We start from the raw sequence: 12,589 nt of genomic DNA, 5'->3' as shown, positions 1-12,589 counted from the left end.
TCCTTCCGCCAGGGACTCTAAGTCTGACATTCCTGGACAGACGTTCCTCTCTAATAAAGCTGTGTTCTACTTCACATATTCTGTATGGCCACACAGCGGCCGTGCACTATGGGCGAGCCACTGGAAGGCAAGCCCGTCTGCGCCCGTCCGCGCACAGACCGCACCCAGCGCCAGAACCCCTGGCTCCCGTCCTCGCCACCACGCACATCTTCACTACGACGCCGCCACCCTCTGCACCTTCAACACCGGCCGCTCTCCCGCCTGCCTTCCAGCCTCCCCGCAGACCCTTCTCCTGCCGGAACTGCACCTTCACCAGCTTCCACGCCAACGACCCACACACCAAGGCAGGATGCAACCGTCTCAGATGTATCCTCCTCATAACCCGCTCCGTCCACAAGCACGCAGTAGATCTATGGAATCTACTCGACTCAGCCTCCCCAGACATTGCCTTCCTGACCGAGACCTGGATGAACCCCTCCTCAGTGTTTGACATCGCCATAGCCATCCCGGACGGCTACAAGATCACCCGCAGGACCGCTCCAACAAACCAGGAGGAGGCACACTCGACCCTATTTTCTCTGCTAGCAATCACGTCTCTTTCAGCCACACCACCGAACTCCACAGGACAGACCACTGCTGCATTCACTTCTCCTTCAAGAAACCCACAACACACCACCACCTACAACGGATCCCCCACCGCAGATGGAGAAAGGTCAACAAAGACCAACTTATTGCAACCCTTTCCCAGAACCCACCCATCGACACCACCGACACTGATGCAGCTGCTTGCAACTTTAGGCAATGGGTCAACACCTGTGCCAATACTCTTGCCCCAATCAAGAATCCCTCCAACAGATGCACCGACAGAAAGGCCTTCTGGTTTACCGCCGACCTCCACGAATCTAGGCAAAGCTGCTGAAGACTCGAAATAAAGTGGTGCCAAGATCAGACTCTGGGCAACCTCACAGCCTTCAAAGACGTCATCCGCAGACACCACCAACTCATCCGAGCCGCCAAGAGAACCGCCTTCAAAGACCGAATCAACAACAACGTACACAGCCACAAGGAGCTCTTCAATGTCGTGAAGGAACTCTCTAACCCCAGCTCCAGTGACATCCCGCCATCCCAAGACTTCTGTGACTCCCTAGCCTCCTACTTCCACTGCAAGATTGCAGACATCTACGACAGCTTCAGCACCCAGACCCCCTCGGCAACCACCAATACCACAGATTCACCTCTGACCAACCTCCTGCTCTCCTGGACCCCCAACAATGACACCATCGAAATTATGAACACCATCCACACCGGCTCTCCATCTGAGCCCTGCCCTCACCACATCCTCAACAAAGCAAGCTCAGTCATCGCACCCTAACTATGGAAGATCATCAACAGCTCCTTCGAGTCCGCCACCTTCCCGGAGAGCTGGAAATACACCGAGATCAACGCCCTCCTCAAAAAACCCAAGACGGACCTGAAGGACCTCAAGAACTTCCAGCCTATCTCCCTGCTCTCCTTCCCGTCAAAAGTAATTGAGAAGGCTGTCGACAGACAACTAACCCGCTTCCTTGAGGTGCACCCTGGACCCTTCTCAATCCGGATTTCGCAGCAACCACAGCACCAAAACCGCCCTCATTGCAGCCACCGACAACATCAGAACCATACTGGACAGCGGCGAAACCGCGGCCCTCATCCTCCTGGACCTCTCGGACATGTTCGACACAGTCTGCCACCACACCCTACGCTCACGCCTCAGCAATGCTGGAATCTGTGACAGAGCCCAGGACTCTGTCACCTCCTTTCTCACTGGCAGAACCCAGAGAATCCGCCTCCCCATTCTGCTCATAGGCCACCAAAATCATCAGCAGCGTACCCCAGGGTTCGTCCCTCAGCCCGACCCTTTTCAATGTTTACATGGCCCCACTCTCTAACATCGCCCGATCCCACAACCTCAAAATCATCTCATACGCAGACGACACCCAGCTGATCCTCTCCTTCACCAAGGACTCCGCCAAGACCGACCTCCATGACGGAATGAAGGCCATCGCCGAATGGATGAAGAGCAGCTGCCTCAAACTCAGTTCCGACAAGATGGAAGTCCTCATCTTCGGCTCCACCCCCTCCGCATAAGATCACTCCCGGTGGCCTGCCACTCTTGGATCCTCTCCAACTCCCACCGACCACGTACGCAACCTAGGATTCATCTTGGACCTCTCACTATCCATGACCCAGGAAGTCAATGCCATCTCCTCCTCCTGCTTCAACACCCTCTGCATGCTCCGAAAGATCTACAAATGGATACCCACTGAAACCAGAAGAACAGTCACCCAAGCCCTCGTAAGCAGCAAACTGGACTATGGCAATGCCCTTTACGCAGGAACCACGGGCAAACCCCAGAAGAGGCTGCAACGCATCCAGAACGCCTCCGCACACCTCATCGTGGACATCCCCCGCCACTGCCACATCACAGACCACCTGAAAAACCTGCACTGGCTCCCAGCCAACAAGAGAATCACCTTCAAACTCCTCACCCACAGTCACAAAGCACTGCAGTACACCGGACCAGAATACCTCAACAGACGACTCTCCTTCTACATCCCGACCTGTCATTTCCGCTCCCCCGACCTCGCCCTTGCAACCGTCCCACGCATCCGCAGAACTACAACCGGCAGTAGATCATTATCACACCTCGCTGCCAAAACGTGGAACACTCTTCCCACCCACCTGCACCAGACCAAAGACCTTCTTACCTTCAGGAAAATTATCAACACCTGGCTGTTCGAGCAGTAGCAGTATCTCCCACCTTCTCCCCCCTCCCCTCCTCAGCGCCTTGAGACCCTCACAGGTGTGTAGTGTGCTTTTCAAATTCCTTATTGATTGAACGCCTCTAACCTTTCACCCACTTATATTCAGTGAAACACTTCTTATGATCTCAAAACAATAACTAGAAACATAATTCAAATGGGGACAAAATAAATAATATATTAAAGCAAGCTGAATTATCATGCTGCAATTAATCAGATACTTTAACAACATTAATAATTGTGCATTTATGTTTGAGTTATACACCTAACTAAATGAGAATATACAATTCAAGAGCTGTATACTTAAAATGGAAAATATATGAAGATTTTAACAATAGCTAGCTTACCTGGGCAGCTAAACCTGTTAGAAATATGTTTATATTTACTCAGTATTTTATTTTTTTACCGGTACTAAAATGTTTTGCCACTGCTTTATTATGCAACAGTGTAACCAGTTCATCATCTCTGGACAGCAGTGTGTTCTGGTACATGCACTCTTTCACATCTCAGCAATTTTAGCATTCAAATATTGATCACTAGCAGGGATATAGAAGGTGCTGAAGCACCCAACACACCTGGAGGCAGATCAGAAAGAGAATGAAACAAATGAGGCTTTCTAATCCAGCTCATAGCTGTTTGTTCAAATTTAGTGAAAGTTTAAAACTACTAAAAACAAGCATTGGCAAAGTCGATAGTTTGCGTCTATGCGAGGGCTATTGGCTTTGCCAGTGTGTTTTTGCAATTATGTACGCCATTGTGGTTGCTGTTCAGCATGAAAGTTAGTGGTGTGCAATAGGCTCGGGTAGGGATAGATTGGGGTAGACTGGAATGGGCTAGAGTGCAGTGGGATAAATTAGTGTGGAGTGGGGGTAGAGTGGTGTAGAAAGGAATAGCGTGGATTGGACTTGGTAGTGGTGGGGAAGTTGGGTAGATTAGGATGTAGATTGGAGTATGTTAGGGTGAAGTGGGATAGATTGGAGTGGACTGGGATACATAGGAGAGGGGTAGATTGGAGTGGGGTAGACAGGAATAGGGTAGATTGGCATAGAGAGAAGTGGGGTAGATTGAGGTAGAGTAGAGTGAGATATATTGGGGTATATTTGAAAGGATAGGAGTGGGGAAGACTGGAATGGGGTCGACTAAAGTGAAGTGGGGTAGATTGGAGTGGCGTAGATTAGATGGACTATTTTATGGTAGAATGGGATGGAGTGATGGTTGATTGGGATAGTGTGGAGTGGGGTTAGTTTGGAGTGGTTGTGGTAGATTGGAGTGGTGTACATTGAATTGAGGTAGATTGAGGTTAAGTGGGGTAGGTTGAGGTGGAGTGGGGTAGATTGGAGTGGTGAGGATCAGGGTAGAGTTGAGTGGGAAATATTGGGGTAGATTGGAGTGGGTAAACAGTTGATTGGAGCAGAGTGGAGAGGGGTAAAGTGGAGTGGGGGAGTTTGGATGGGAGTGGGGTAGTTTGGATGGGAGTGGGGGAGTTTGGATGGGAGTGGGGAGTTTGGATGGGAGTGGGGAGTTTGGGTGGGAGTGGGGAGTTTGGGTGGGAGTGGGGAGATTGGGTGGGAGTGGGGGAGATTGGGTGGGAGTGGGGGAAATTGCAGGGGAGTGGGGGAGATTGGAGGGGAGTGGGGGAGATTGGAGTGGAGTGGGGTAGATTGGGTTTCATTGGAGTGCAGTGGGGTAGAAGGGATTGGAGTGGAGTGTGGTAGAAGGGATTGGAGTTGAGTGGGGTAGATTGGATTGGACTAGATACGGGTATATTGGATTGAAGTAGAGTGGGGTAGATTGAAATGGAGTGGGGTAGATTGAAATGGAGTGGGGTAGATTGAAATGGAGTGGGCTAGTTTGAAATGGAGTGGGGTAGATTGGATTAGAGTGGAATGGGGAAAATTGGAGAGGAGTTGAGTGGGGTAGATTAGCGAGGAGTGGAGTGGGGTAGATTGGCGAGAGGTGGAGTGGGGTAGATTGGATTGTAGTGGACCGGGTGGATTGGATTGGAATAGGTTAGATTGGATTGGAGTGGATTGGGGTAGATTTGACTTGAGTGGAGTGGGGTAGATTGGATTTGAGTGGGTTGGGGGTAGATTGGATTTGAGTGGAGTGGGGTAGATTGGAGGGGGTGGAGTGGGGTAGATTGGAGGGGGTGGAGTGGGGTAGATTTGATTTGAGTGGAGTGGGGTAGATTGGAAAGGGCTCGAGGGGGTATATTGGAGTGGAGTGGGGTAGATTGGGGTGGAATATATTGGAGTGGAGTGGGGAAGATTAGGGTGGGTGGAGTGGGATGGATTAAGGTAGAAGGGGTGGATTTAAGTGAGATATATTGAGTGGATTATGGTAGGGTATATTGGAATTAAGTGGGGTAGATTGGAGTGTAGTGTGGCACATTGTGGTGCAGTAGAATGGGGTGGTGTAGAATAGAGTGGGGTAGATTGGGTTAGGGTGGGGTAGATTTGAGTGGAGCAGATTGGAGTTAGGTAGATTTGGTAACTTCGAGTGGAACAGATTGGAGGATTGTGGATTGGATTGGGTAGATTGGAGTAGGATAGTTTGGGGTGCAGTGGGATAAGGCAGATTGAAGTGGGATTGAATGGGTTGGAGTGGAGTGGGTCAGATTGAAGTGTGGTGGGTCGGATTGGAGTGTGGTGGGTCGGATTGGAGTGTGGTGGGTCGGATTGGAGTGTGGTGGGTCGGATTGGAGTGTGGTGGGGCAGATTGGAGGGTGGTGGGGCAGATTGGAGGGTGGTGGGGCAGATTGGAGTGTGGTGGGGCAGATTGGAGTGGGGTGGGGTAGATTGGAGTGAAGTGAGATAGATTAGTGTGGAGTGAGGTAGATTGTATTTGAGTGGAGTGGGGTAGATTGTATTTGAGTGGAGCGGGGTAGATTGTATTTGAGTGGAGTGGGGTAGATTGTATTTGAGTGGAGTGGGGTAGATTGGAGATGGGTGGAGTGGGGTAGATTGGAGATGGGTGGAGTGGGGTAGATTGAGTAGAGTGGGTCAGATTGGATTAGAGTGGAGTAGGGTTTATAGTGGAGTAGGGTAGATTGGAGTGGGATCGATTGGAGTGGGATCGATTGGAGTGGAGTGGGATCGATTGGAGTGGAGTGGGGTAGATTGGAGTGGAGTGGGGTAGATTGGATTGGAGTGGGATAGAATGGAGTGGGGTAGATTGGATTGGAGTGGGTTAGATTGGATTGGAGTGGGTTAGATTGGATTGGAGTGGGTTAGATTGGATTGGAGTGGGTTAGATTGGATTGGAGAGGGGTAGGTTGGATTGGAGAGAGGTAGATTGGATTGGAGAGGGGTAGATTGGATTGGAGAGGGGTAGATTGGATCGGAGTGGGGTAGATTGGATCGGAGTGAGGTAGATTTGAGTGGAGTGAGGTAGAGTGGAGTGGGGGAGATTGGTTTTGAGATGAGTGGGGTAGATTGGATTTGAGATGAGTGGGGTAGATTGGCTTTGAGTGGAGTTGGGTAGATTGGATTTGAGTGGAGTTGGGTAGATTGAATTTGAGTGGAGTGGGGTAGATTGGATTGGAGTGGGGTAGATTGGATTGGAGTGGAGTCGGATAGATTGGATTGGAGTAGAGTGGGGTCGATTTGATTGGAGTAGGGTGGGGTAGATTGGGTTGGAGTTGAGTGGATTGGAGTGGTGTGGGGTAGATTGGATTTGAGTGCTGTGGGGTAGATTGGATTTGAGTGCTGTGGGGTAGATTGGATTTGAGTGGAGTGGGGTAGATTGGAGTGGGGTAGATTGGAGTGGGGTAGATTAGGTTGGAGTGGGGTAGATTGGAGTGGAGTGGGGTAGATTGGAGTGGAGTGGGGTAGATTGGAGTGGAGTAGATTGGAGTGGAGTAGAATGGAGTGGGATAGAATGGAGTGGGGTAGATTGGAGTGGGGTAGATTGGAGTGGGTTAGATTGGATTGGAGTGGGTTAGATTGGATTGGAGAGGGGTAGATTGGATTGGAGAGAGGTAGATTGGATTGGAGAGGGGTAAATTGGATTGGAGAGGGGTAGATTGGATTGGAGAGGGGTAGATTGGATCGGAGTGAGGTAGATTTGAGTGGAGTGAGGTAGAGTGGAGTGGGGGAGATTGGTTTTGAGATGAGTGGGGTAGATTGGATTTGAGATGAGTGGGGTAGATTGGCTTTGAGTGGAGTTGGGTAGATTGGATTTGAGTGGAGTGGGGTAGATTGAATTTGAGTGGAGTGGGGTAGATTGGATTGGATTGGAGTGGGGTAGATTGGAGTGGGGTAGATTGGGGTAGATTAGATTGGAGTGGGGTAGATTGGATTGGAGTGGAGTCGGATAGATTGGATTTGAGTGGAGTGGGGTCGATTTGATTGGAGTGGGGTGGGGTAGATTGGGTTGGAGTTGAGTGGATTGGAGTGGTGTGGGGTAATTGGATTTGAGTGCTGTGGGGTAGATTGGATTTGAGTGCTGTGGGGTAGATTGGATTTGAGTGGAGTGGGGTAGATTGGATTTGAGTGGAGTGGGGTAGATTGGATTTGAGTGGAGTGGGGTAGATTGGATTTGAGTGGATTGGGGTAGATTGGATTTGAGTGGAGTGGGGTAGATTGGAGAGGGGTGGAGTGGGGTAGATTGGAGAGGGGTGGAGTGGGGTAGATTGGATTGGAGTGAGTGGGGTAGATTAGATTGGAGTTGAGTTGATTGGAGTGGCATGGGGTAGATTGGATTGGAGTGTAGTGGGGTAGATTGGATTGGAGTGGAGTGGGGTAGATTGGATTGGTGTGTAGTAGGGTAGATTGGAGTGTAGTGGTGTAGATTGGACTGGAGTGTAGTGGTGTAGATTGGACTGGAGTGTAGTGGTATAGATTGGATTGGAGTGCAGTGGGTTAGATTGCAGTGGAGTGGGTAGATTGGAGTGGAGTGGGAAGGATTAAGGTGGAATGGGGTAGATTTAAGTGAGATATGCTGGGTCAATAATGGTAGGGTATATTGGAATGAAGTGGGGTAGATTGGAATGGAGTGGGTACATTGGAGTGAGATAGATTGGAGGAGGGCAGTATTGAGTGGGTAGATTGGAGTAGAGTTGGATAGAGTAGTGTGGGGCATGTTGGAATGGGGTAGGGTAGATTGGGTTAGGGTATGGTAGATAGGAGTGGAGCAGATTGGAGTAGAGTAGATTGGGTAATTTGTAGTGGAGCAGATTGAAGTGTTGTGGATTGGATCGGGTAAATTGGAGTGGGATAGTTTGGGGTGCAGTTGGATAGGGCAGATTGAAGTGGGATAGAGTGACGTGGGGTGGGTCAGATTGGACTGGAGTGGGGTAGCTGTGGGTGGCATGTGGTAGATTATAGTGAAGTGGGGTAGACAGGGTAGAGTGGAATTGAATGTGGGAGATTAGAGTAGAGTGGGGTACAATGGGTAGATTGGAGCAGGGTAGATTTGGGTGCAGTTGGATAGATTGGAGTTGAATTGAGATTGGAGTGAGATAAAGTGGGGAGGAGTGGAGTGGGGCAGACTGGGGTGTAGTGTTGGGGGTAGAGTAGGGTAGATTGATTGGATTAAAGTAGGGTCGATTGGAAGGGAGTAAAATAGATTAGAGTGGGGTAGATTTAAAAGGGATGATTAGAGTAGGGTAGTTTGGAGTGGGGTTGATTGGATTGGAGCGGGTTAGAGTGGAGTGGGGTGGGGTGCAGTGGGATAGGTTGGGGTGGGGTAGATTGGAGTAGTGAGGGGTAGACTGGGGAGGTAGATTGGGGAGGGATAGACTGGATTGGGGTGGGGTGGGTTAGACCTGAGTGGGGTAGATATGAGTGGAGGGTGATAGATTAGAATGGGGTAGATTGGAGTGAAGTGGAATGGGGTAGATTTGGGTAGAGTAGAGTGGGGTAGGTTAGAGTGGATTGGAGAGTGGTAGGTTGGAGTATTGTAGATTGTGGTAGATTGGAGTGGGGTAGATTGGAGCAAAATTGTGTAGATTGTGGTAGATTGGAGTGGGTGGATTGTGGTATCTTGGATTGGGGTAGATTGGAGTGGGGTAGAATGGATTGGGATAGATTGGAGTGGGGTGGATTGCGGTAGCTTGGATTGGGATAGAATGGAGTGGGGTGGATTGTGGTAGCTTGGATTGGGGTAGATTGGAGTGGGGTAGACTGAGGTAGATTGAAGCAGAGTGGGGTAGATCTGAGTGAGTGTGGTTAATTGGGGTAGAGTGGGGTAGATTGGATTGTGGTGTGCTTGATTGGGTTAGATTGGAGTGGAGTGGGGTAGATTGGAGTGGCATGCAATAGATTGTGGCAGATTGGAGTGGGCTAGATTGTGGCAGATTGGAGTGGTAAGGAGCTGGATTAATTGCAGTAGAGTGTGGAGTGGGGTATTGGAAGGGAGTGGGTTGGATTGGAATAGATTGATGTGAGGTGAATTGTGGTAGATTGAAGTGGGATAGATTGGAGGGGTAGACTGGGGTGGATTGGAGCAGAGTGGGGTAGATTTGAGTGGAGTGAAGTAGATTGAGGTGGAGTGTAGTAGTTTGGAGTGGAGTGTGGTAGATTGGGGTGGAGTGGGGTGGCTTGAAGTGGGGTAGATTGGATAGGGGGTTGGTCTGGTGTAGAGTGAGGTGAGGCAGAGTGAAGTAGATTGGCATAGATTGTAGTGAAGTGAGGTGGGGTAGACTTGGTTACATCGGAGTGGAGTTGGATAGATTGAAGTAGAGTGGGCTAAGCGGTGTGGAGTGGTGGTGGATATAGTAGATTGGAGGGTAGTAGAATGGAGTTGAGTGGCCTAGAGTAGAGTCAAGTCTCATAGCGTGGAGTATGCATGGTGGGGTACTGCTCTGCCATTGCAGACAAAACATTTTCAATGGAAATCATTACATTTGCACCAAAATACGGTTTTACTGCACACAAATGATAATGTGTGCAAATGTCATCACCTAGGGCCAGATGTAGCAAAGGTCTTTACCCATTCTGGGTCTATGGGAAAAAGTGTTCGTAAATATGGCCCTTGTATTGATGTGTTTTGATCACATTCAAATATTTTTTTCCACCAGAGATTTACAAAAAAGGGATTACTTTGTACTAATTCTGATTTATTCTGAAACATCAACACAGTTCATTTTTTGTGTGCTAGAAACAAAATCCTCTCTTCTTACATGGGTACATAGCAGGATTGTCACATAAAGTGTCTCACTTTGAAATCAGAGAAATAAAAGTAAACTCCAGGCTCCCTCAGAAGAGAGAGCTTGAGATTTGACCTCTGTCTTTGACTGTACAGCAAATGGGAGAAGATGTAAAAGGCCTGTTTACAGAATGCAACTTAGTGGAAGAAAACAGTAAACAAGGTTCGGGCAACGGGAGGCATGAACTCAAGCTGGACAGCCTAAAGCAAATAAAGGCAGCAAATAGAAAACCAGAAAATGTGAGTTACAAACCACAAATTTAGTGGTAAGCAACAGGCAGAATACATTCCTAGGTCAATTTTGTGAATGTTCCTAAGATGCCTTTAGGAAACCAGACAACTGTGCTGTCTGGTAGGCTTTGACGTAATAAGTCTCTTTTAGTTGTGGAACATGGTGTCAGGCAAGTTTCGGAGTATGGTGAGAAAATAAACCAATACACATTCATTTTACTCTTGTGTACATGCCTGGCTAAAAATACTGATTAATTAATGGCCTCTTTTAAATAATTCCTTTTGCATAAAAAGTAAAATACAATTAATCCATACATTGAACAATATTGCATCATAATGCACTATTGAACCAAATTTTCATGAATGATGTCTCAAGCAGTAATCTCATCAACATCTTCCTTCACACAAATGCATGCTACCCACTTGCAGTTTTGTGCTCATTTGCCAGAAATGCTCATTCAGTAACAAAGGTATTTTTTGACCCATATAATTGTAGTGAGCTGATGCACTTGGCCAGCATCTCCAAATAGAAAACTGTTCCAGCCCTACTGGTGGCCTGTGATAACCCAGGAAATTCTGATACTTGGAGACTTTCATATCACATTCCATATTTTTTTCTCCATTTGAAGTCCATACCGGTTTTAGTACTGGTTAAGTATACCCAACAATGGTAGAGTCTTAAATTGTATTTTCTTCAAAGTTGGAGTTGGGGACCTATGACTCCGCCATTATTGGGTATATTTAACCACTGTTAATTATTCAAGTCTGACCCTTTTCTTGTGCCCCCCCCCCACTGGGAATGAGGCATCATAGGAAACCTCAGATATCACTAATGCAAATAATCGTGAGGATGGTCTTGTACATAACGCTATAGTGGCTGAAAAGTCAAGATGAGTCTCACTAATCTTCTGTAACTTATCAACCTTTAGAACAATTTTTACAGCTCAGTAATATGTTCTTCTGAGAGTGGAGTTGATATACATTTGTCTCCCATTTCATTATTTTAACATCTTGGACAAACCACACCCTAGACATAAGTGGACTGCTTTTCTCAGTATCCCTACTAATGTATGATATTCTGTAATACATACATAAATTGAGCGCAGTAGCTTTATGTTTGTACTCTAGATTTTAATTCTTTTTTCATTCGGTTCGCTACCCATGGTATATTTTGTTTATTTATCTGCTTTAATTAATTTAAACACTTCATTGTTTTTAATGCCTATGCTTAGAGTCAATGTGTCATATATCAGACACCTAAACATCTGGATTAAGTATGTGATTCCCCAGGTTGACTATAGATTTTAGTTGATTATATAACCCAAGCTCGCAATGGGTTAGTAGGTTCCCCTTTCTTTGTAACACAAAATCTACACCTGTTCCTTAGACATTGATACTAGTCCTGGGGATTGACTTGTAAGCAATACTGGTATCCAACTCTGAACCAGATTTCGCCTGGGCATGATGAGGTCATGCCTCAAATTCACACCAATGCCCCTGAAGTCTAAGTGGGACCAGCACCAGTGGATCCTGTAGGATTCTATCCAGGTTTTGAAGGAGACTGCAAAAGAACTGTAGTGGAAGCTGGTCAGTCACACCTGAACCAGCAGCAGACTGTTCTCCCTAGCCCAACCAGAACTAATAGTTGTGACTGATGCATCATTGCTGGGTAGGGGAGGTCACCTGGGAGAGGTGAAGATCCAGAGGCTCTGGTCTCCAGCAGAAACCTGGAGAGGGCAGAAAAACTCATCTGGTGGTGCCTGGCAGATCATGAATGGCAGGTACACCCAAAGATGGTACATGTCATCTTTCAGCAGTAGGGAGATCCCGAGGTAGATCTTTTCGTCATCAACTAGAACAAGCAATTCAAAGCTTTGGTGCCCTGGAGTTCCCAAGAAGGCTCTCTGGGAGATGCACAGGACTTCTGTAAACCTTTCTGCCTCTGCCTCTTATGCCCCAAGTTTTGAAGCCGATCAGGCATGACCAAGCCTAAGTCATCCTAGTGGCTTCTGATTTGACCAAGTCATTGTGGTACTTGGAACTTTCTACCCCTTCAGGAGGATCTTCTGTCACAGCAGCAGGGCAGGGTTCTGTGGTCAGGCCTACACAACCTACATCTCCCTGTGTGAAGCTTGAGTGGCAAGAGTTAACTGCATTCAATCTGCTAACCGAAGTTGTGGCCTCATTTTTAGCCAACTGTGAGATGTATTATTTGTGTTCTCTCTAGCCCAGAACAAAGACTTGCAGTGGTCATAATTAAAGGATAATTTTTGGCCCCTTGCCCTTTTTTGTGTTTAATAGTCTAGCTACAAGTCGATAAATCACCCTCTATGATAATGTTTTTAAGGCTTGACACATATGTTCCACCCACACTCTTTGTGATGCCTCATTGGGATTTCAATTTTGTT

General features: G+C 47.7%; 1 protein-coding gene across 4 annotated transcripts in view; it reads left to right on the top strand.

Moving 5' to 3' along the window:
- Positions 1-12,589, top strand: part of GALNT3 (polypeptide N-acetylgalactosaminyltransferase 3) — a 681,517-nt gene that overhangs the window by 652,955 nt on the left and 15,973 nt on the right. The gene's annotated exons all lie outside the window — the stretch shown is intronic.

This window comes from Pleurodeles waltl, chromosome 3_1 (genome assembly GCF_031143425.1).
Source record: "Pleurodeles waltl isolate 20211129_DDA chromosome 3_1, aPleWal1.hap1.20221129, whole genome shotgun sequence".
Taxonomy (NCBI): Eukaryota; Metazoa; Chordata; class Amphibia; order Caudata; family Salamandridae; genus Pleurodeles; species Pleurodeles waltl.
The sequence above is the reverse complement of the archived record's forward strand: the minus strand, read 5'-3'. Positions and strand labels throughout refer to the sequence as shown.